Raw genomic sequence first — 7949 nt, 5'->3', positions numbered from 1 at the left:
AAACCTTCCCAACCATTGGAGAAAAATGATAAAAATCCTCTTAGAAGGATATATATATATATATATATATATATATATATATATATATATATATATATATATATATATATATATATATACATTTTTAAACATTGAGTCAATCATACTAACAGTTATCAGGCGAAACGCCTTGAGAAGAGAATAAACCCACACTTCACTGTCTTCTTCACTCACATTGCATGACAATCCAGGATAATAATTAGTGCCTATCCAGTATAGCATTTTGAGGGATCAAATAGGCAGACTTACCTCAATGAACGCTATCCCAATTCCGACAGCCATTGATGATGACGATGTTATCTTTGGTTTTGGTCTTGAGTCGCTCGTAGCAGCCGTCTTGGAAGACTTGTGTACGGGTCGTCAGAGTTGCGACAGAGAGCGTTAGGGTCATTCTGGACGTTGGCGACACAACAAGATCCTGGCACACTACCGTCTGCGAATACCTCATTCCCATCCCTGCGGTCCTTCTACTCCGCAGCAACGCAGCTGTGGGCCGTGTGAGGAGAGAGTTAGTATATTGATGTAGAGTTAATCGAAAACATCATGGAAATATTCAAATTCAGGCAGTTTGTGTAGATGTAAGTTAATAGCAGCCCAGTTTTTAACCCAGACAAAAATGTTTTCACAAGTATTGTTTTAAAATTAATGATGGGAATTATCATGATTTTTAAATGGTCAGTGTTGTTGCGGTTGAAAACAGAAGATTTAACCATTTTTTTTATAGTTTCACTGATTAGGGCCCGAGTAGTAAGGAGTTAAGGCTCTCATTTATGGCACATAAAGGAAGAAATCTTGGACTTGTGACCTAAAATTGGTGGATGTTTATAATGCTTCTGAGACCTCTACACTGATTCCATTCCTTTCAGCTGTTTTCAAAGTAACCAATCAATGAAAGAGGCTGCGAATTTAGTTACTGTTTATCTAAATTTATTTCTTACAATATGCTTCATGAGATCAACATTGAGCATCTAGGAGCTTCCAGATCCCATGAGTCCTAGAGATAGAAGCTTTTAGATACTGGAGTCCTCAAAGACCATGAAACTTCTAGAGATTGTGAAACTAACCTCCCAAAACCCATTAAATCCTGGTGGCTGATTCCTTTTGATGGCAAGAACTCGTAGAAGTTGGGAGCTCCAAGTGGATGGGCAAGGCTAAAGGCTTCCTGGTGTGAGATGTACCAGTGGCCAAAACTACCCAGAGACGTGGAATACCATTTAAAGGCTATAACCTTTGAGATGTCAAAAGTTTTCAGGAGACCCCATAGGCCAAGAACTCCGAAAAACTGGGAAAATTTCACAGTGTTGGTGTTCCATAAGGATGAGAGCTCTCAGAAACCGGTAGATTCTAGAGGGCGGCAGCTTCTAGTGACTGATTTATTTTGCTTACTAGGAGTTTACAATCACCAGAAACTTAAAGAGGACAAGATTTTCCTGATACAGTGAGATATCAGGAACTGGGAAACCTCGATATCCTTTTGGATTCCAAGAGCTCGATCTAGACATCAGGAAATCACATAAGTTGGAATAATTTTGCCTGGGAACTTCTAAAAGCAGGAATCTTTGAAATGTTATTTAAGCTTCTTCTTCAGGTGGCCGAATACTTAGGTGATCCTAATAGGAAGTATAGGGCTTTGAGAAGTTAAGTTCATCAAGAAGTGGTGTATTGTACACTCCGTATAGTATACTTTCAGGAGTAACCGTCCATAAGTTTCAAACTGCCAGGTCTTATGGACTGCAATGGAAATCTTGCTACATTTTGAGTCAGAATGTTTTGTAACTATGCAATCACTTTATATGTATGAAAATGTTACCTTCAACAACTAGAACTAATCTGTTTAATAACATTCTTGTTGACGTAAGAAATAGTTAAACATCTAGAAAACAAAGGTACAAAGGTACTCGTATAACTGATACGTTTCTTAGAATTAGGAATACTTTAGACTTTGGGATGAATTTATGAACAGTTCACTTCCTTTTTAAGAGATGGCTGTGCTGGTGGCCATCTTGACTTTAGATCCTTAAGAACAATGTTAAACCTAATTTTTTATTAATAACTTATAGAAAAATTACTTCAAAATATCTTTTTCTATTAAATACTAAACTAGTACTTAATAACCCAGCTTTACAAGAAACAGTAGAAAACGTTTGGGTGTAGGCTATAATACTTATAAATTTAAAACAAGACATCTCCCATAACATATGTTCAAAAAATAATGGTGTAAAAATGTTTTCAGGTCTATCGTTGTTCATATGGGGTGAAACGCTTGGCCAGATTGAGTTTTACAATTCAGTTTTACTGTAGACTTTTACAATTATGTAAGACTAGGGAAAGTTAAAAAAATACGTTTTGATCTATCTAAAAATAGTAGATCTAAAAAAGTTCTATGTAATCTTATCCTATTAAAGGTCTGTGAAAGATTTGAGCTATGTGTCATCTAATTTCTCGAAGTTTTGTCAACATCAAAACACTCTCTTCCTTTAGTACATAACATTAACAAAGTAGATCGATCACCCCTCCCTCCAGAGTTCCCCTCCCTCGAGAGTTTCCCTCCCCCAACTCAAATCCTTGATATGTCACTGGATACCCCTACCTTCCTTTGCATGGAGTCCCAAGCCGACTGCTCGGTCTGTGAGTGAGTTGTAGTTCCCATTGGAACGCTTCAGCGTGGATCTCATGGCGCTGGCGAACTCCTCCTTGGCCACGCTTGCCGCGATACCCACGGCCAGTTCGATCACAAATATCACCAACAGCAGCACTGCGAACTGACCAATTGGACGTGAGGAATGTCACAATACTAGATCACAATGTGTCACTCAACTCAGAAATACAAAATCTGCAATGTTTCAGACCTGAAACCTTTTTGTTCAAATTCATGAAGCCTCACAACAATTTTCTGCTTTAGAAAACTAAAAAGACTATTATGAAGCAACGAAAATTTGTCAAAATTGTTAAACTGAAACATGGACTGAGAAAAAATAACTATACTTCGTCCGGAATCGTGACTGAGAAAGAGCATGGACATGCCAACTACGATTGGCAAAATACTCATTTTATACCTTAAAAATGAGATACCTCCAATAATTCTACAAACCAAATATATGGTCGTGAGATTATAACATTAGTCCTATTAGCCTACAATAAACATGGTCCCCCGTACAGACGGGTCTTCTTTTAAAAACAAACAAGAACATTTTAATGGTACATTGTTAAACCAACACTAAAACAATAAAAACTCTTAAACCACCTTATAGAAATATACTACTACAGATACACTTCCATTAGTCGACAAATAAACTACCTGCATTACGTACAAAATCTTGTTTTTTCATTTGTTATTGAATTAAAGTAATTTTATTAAATTCTGTCGTATCCATGAAAAATAATGTAAAACAAAGTTCTAAACACGACATCTAAAACGATAATGATAATACATCCCAATACATTTAAATGCCAACTTAATCAAAAGGCTAACAATAAATTAAAGATAGGCCTACAATCATGTTAAAAAGTGTGTTCACGATAATTCCGAGCTACTTGTTAATAATAATCTGTGCAATTTGGCGGTCATCGTTAGAAATATAGTGGACTACAATATTTTACAAATAAATTAGTGTACGGCCAAATTTAAAATGACAGTATACTAGCATTAAAAATATGGTGTAGTACAATATAAAAAATATAGTGTACTAGCACATTAAAAATAGTGTATTAGCACATTTACAAAGATAAGTGTACTACCATACTTTAAAGGTTAGTTCACTAGCGTATGTAATGGTTCAAAAATCAACACCAGTAGTATTTGGAATTGATAAAACGTCTGACAAAGTTCGTTGATAAAAAAATGACCTTAATCAGGAAATTCAAGTGTACTACCCAAATTCTGCATCCAACGTCTCTTGTTTTTATAACCGAAAAAGGCAGTATCCTAACGTGTTTAAGTTGACAATGTTTTGATTTTACATAAAAGTAGCCTAATCTACAATTATAAAGAGTGTTATTTAATTCACAATATTTCTCTTATTGCTGCGGATTTATATTTGCATCAAAGTGGTGTTGCTGTGATCGCATGACGATTACTACAGTCCTTTGTCCGAGATAGTGGGCGAGCGCGGCATGCAACCCAGCCTAGTGTCTTTGTCCACATAAACAACCAGACTCGGCCAGATACGCGGGCCAAACGTACTGAATAAGGTCAAACACTAAAACTGCCATTAGTACTGATGTACTTAAACCGATCTTTTTGCTCCATCTCAGTTTTTATCTATTCCCGGAGTAAAGTTTGACAATCCGACACGCGAGTGCGCCTTACAGCTTAATGCTGCCTTGTAATTATTTTTTTTATCGGCACATGAAAGTGGCTGTGTTTTAGTTTACTCTCGCTTTCAAGACACCGTATCTTTATACGCTCACTGGATGTCTATGCTTTGCCTTATGTCAGCAAGGCAAGAGTACGCTACACTACGTGTCGCGGAAGCAGGTTTCGCTAAGGTTGCATGCAAAAATTTCATTCACTAGATGTCCTGCGGAGAGATAGACAGACGTACAGAAAATACATGTTTACAAGCTCACGGTAGGGAAAAGAAATTGTGATACGCATCAAAGACTCTCAGCCAAATTCTATGGTTGAATATGCACCATCATAGAACTCTTTCCTGTCTATGTAGAAATGGTTGAATGCAAAAATTCAAAGTGTACAGATGAAACATTCTCGAGTTATCTTGCCACATGATACGTTCACATTTTGTTCAGAAAGTTAGCTTTCACAGCAGTGTTCAAATAAAAGTTCCAGTAAGCTTGTGAGGGGATTCAACGCAATAATACGCTGAAGTTAAAGATTTGTCACCGACTTTTAAAATCGACTCAAAGGTGTAGCCTGAGAGGGGGTGCAAGGGGTTTGGACCCCCCAAATTTAAAATTTTTGAATTACTTTTTTAGTAAGCGGTTTATGATTCTTTTTAAAATAATTCAGTATTACTGACATGTACTGCTGAAATATCGTTCTCAACAAAGAACTTTTTGAGGAACAAAATGAGGTCTTACTCTCTGTCCACTACAGGAAGATATAAATTGTCTGGACCCCCCCCATAAACACCAATGCAAAAATATTCGCTAACGCTCAGCTAAATCACATGGATTACCATGTACCATCATGGGACTCAGTGTTCCTCGAATAGAAATGAATTTAAAGCCTATATGTCAATTTGTTTTCGAGATATCGTGTGGACAAAGGTAGATATACAGACAGACAGAAATGAAGTCCCACAGCTGATAGACTACATCTCTATATGCGTAATTAGTGTGGTTTTCCTATGACCCCTGTTGTTTTCTTTTTCATGTATATTCGAGTACAGTGTATAATAACGTATTATTGTGTACTAAAAACGGACTAAAATACGAGTAAGTAGACACTTTAAAACAGTTTTTTTATAAAGGAAGATTAAAAGAGTAATTTGCACTTAGCAAAAATAGCTCTATATATTTGTATTTCACTTAATCGATTCATAACCTCAAACTTGGCTCGTTTGGTTCAAAGCCAGTGTAGTAGGGTGGAGTGTGGGCTAACAATATCCGACCAAACTATCGAAGTAATCACCCGGTGAATGGTGTCGATCCATCGATTGACCAATCAATCACTATTCACAAACATTGTCGACAGGACTGCGTGCCAGGAACTGAAGGCTCTCTTGTATATTTTCCAGGGTCAATGTGCTTTGTGAAGTGCTTCAAGCTGAAGGACGCCTATTAATCCTTAGATGACAAGTCATCCTTTGCAATGTGGACTCTTATTGTTCACTTGCCTGTTATTACGATTTTTAAGTTCTTAGTCTTATCGTATTGTTTCTACACTTCAGTGTTTATACTATAATATTAATATTACGCGTGAGAGGAATGTACAAAAGATCTTACAAAATAATTTTTAGGGTCCCCCGAAGTCAATAATTTCGAAAAAGATGACTGCACGCACACACAAATGCATAAGAAAAAAGAAAAAAACACATTTAACTTAAAAAATATATTAACTGTATGAACAATTTCAAAAACGTCTCCCCACCCAGCATTGGATTAAACTTCTTAATAATATTCTCATTGATCATTTCGCCTTCTGAGTTGTACAGTAATATTTGATGCCCATAAAAACACAAGAACAATGGAACAGTTGTCAATAGCGCAAACTGATGGCCAGAAAATAGTAGTATCACTGAATTGACCTAGATCAGCACTAGCGAATTTTTTGGCTAGTCCTAGTTATGTAAGACAGAACAATGCCCACGACCAACGAAGCAGTCTCACTCTCAGAGGTCTTTTGTGTTGCGTAAATAGGAATAAAAACTATACTTCTGTGTAAAGGGGAAATATTTACGATTCAGTGTGACACGTTTTGTTATAGAATTGTAATTTCTTGTAGGTACAACATCTTTGTTGAGTAATCTTTCTTCCTGTCCTAAAAACATTTTTATGTGTATTTTTCGCCTATAGGTTATAGATCTGGCAATTCAAAGTACAATCTGTTTGAAATCCGTAACTAAAGGATCATTTTCCGCTCTTATCATTCATTACACACTCTTCATTAGGAAAATACGAGTATTTAAACATGAAGAAAGTAAGAACAAAGTTATAATTGCTGCAAAACACACAGGACAGTTTGTTTTAATAAGTCTAGACATTTAAATAAATGTATATTGTGTGGAGCTGTCACTAACTGAACTTAAGGTTGTCCATCTATCAGTATTGCACACTATGACCGCTAGATCGCATGAGCATCGTTTTCTGCTGTTTACTGTTTTTGGCGTTCTTGCGCTGGCTCATTCTCCCTCCACTCGAAATATTACCAGGGAAGTAGTTTTAGCTGTGTCCCACCTGTCTTTATCTCTTCTTCTCTCACTCCTTCTGAAACCCTAGATCTGACAGTTTCTATTGCATCAGGGCACTATTTTTATGTTTTGCAAGCGTTCTTTAAGAAATTCATTACAAATATGTTTTAAACTCAATGTTATAAAGTATTTGGTATTGATGTCTTCATAACATTCTGAAGTTTATTTATACACCAGGAAATATACACACGTCTTTGTTACATATTACACCAACTAACAAAGACAGCTTATCCAGGGTAATTTTTATTGGTCCCTCTGTAACTCAGGTTTTGTAAACCATGGTTACTTGTAATGATGTAAAAGCTCTTTTAGGTGAACTTATGTTTAACAGCTTTTGATTATGCGTTTTTGTGTGTTAGTAATAACACAGCTACTTTACAGCAAGATACTGGTTCGCACTTGAGCTTGCTGTTTGTTGACATTTCTGGTCACTTGGTTTACCCTCTGGATTCATTGCTTGGCATATAAAACTCAGTAGTTGCAAAAGCAGTAACAATTAAACTGGGCTTCAAGGCAAACAGTTTCCATGAGTTGAGTTTGCACTCAACAAAACAATAGTTATGAATGTGGCCTAAGTGTACTGGTCAATGCTAAGTTCATAAACGAGGGCTTTTGCCAAAAAAAACTATGCCAAAGTGCTGGGAGTTCGTTCAGTAACTGGTATGCACTGTTTGTCGACGGTCCTAGTGGCCTTTTGATAAGAAATAAGTCTGAGGTAGCTCCATCTGAGCCAACCACTGCAAAGCCCAATCATGTCCCAAACTGTTCACCATCCGCTGTCAATGTTCGTAATATATACCAAGTTTTAAGTTCTAGCAATATCAATTGTGATGGTGCTCCACCAACTAAAAAAAATCAGGGAAAATGGGTAAAAGTAAAACCTAAGGGTATACGTACCAAAAATACAAATGTTAATTCCCTCCCAAGTAACCACATTGTAAAATGTACAAAACCGTTTTCAAGCCCTTGAGTTGGAGAGTACCTGTATTAATGATACAACAATTAGCAATTCATCTGGTAAATGGCAACAAAAGTCGT

General features: G+C 36.6%; 1 pseudogene; it reads right to left on the bottom strand.

Annotated features, from left to right (window-relative positions):
• Positions 1 to 288: 288 nt before the first annotated feature.
• The window catches only part of LOC124372000, a 54359-nt pseudogene continuing 46698 nt past the window's right edge, over positions 289 to 7949 (bottom strand).

Source organism: Homalodisca vitripennis, unplaced genomic scaffold (genome assembly GCF_021130785.1).
Source record: "Homalodisca vitripennis isolate AUS2020 unplaced genomic scaffold, UT_GWSS_2.1 ScUCBcl_2394;HRSCAF=7110, whole genome shotgun sequence".
NCBI lineage: Eukaryota > Metazoa > Arthropoda > Insecta > Hemiptera > Cicadellidae > Homalodisca > Homalodisca vitripennis.
Note: the sequence above shows the minus strand (reverse complement) of the source record. Positions and strands in the feature narration are given on the sequence as shown.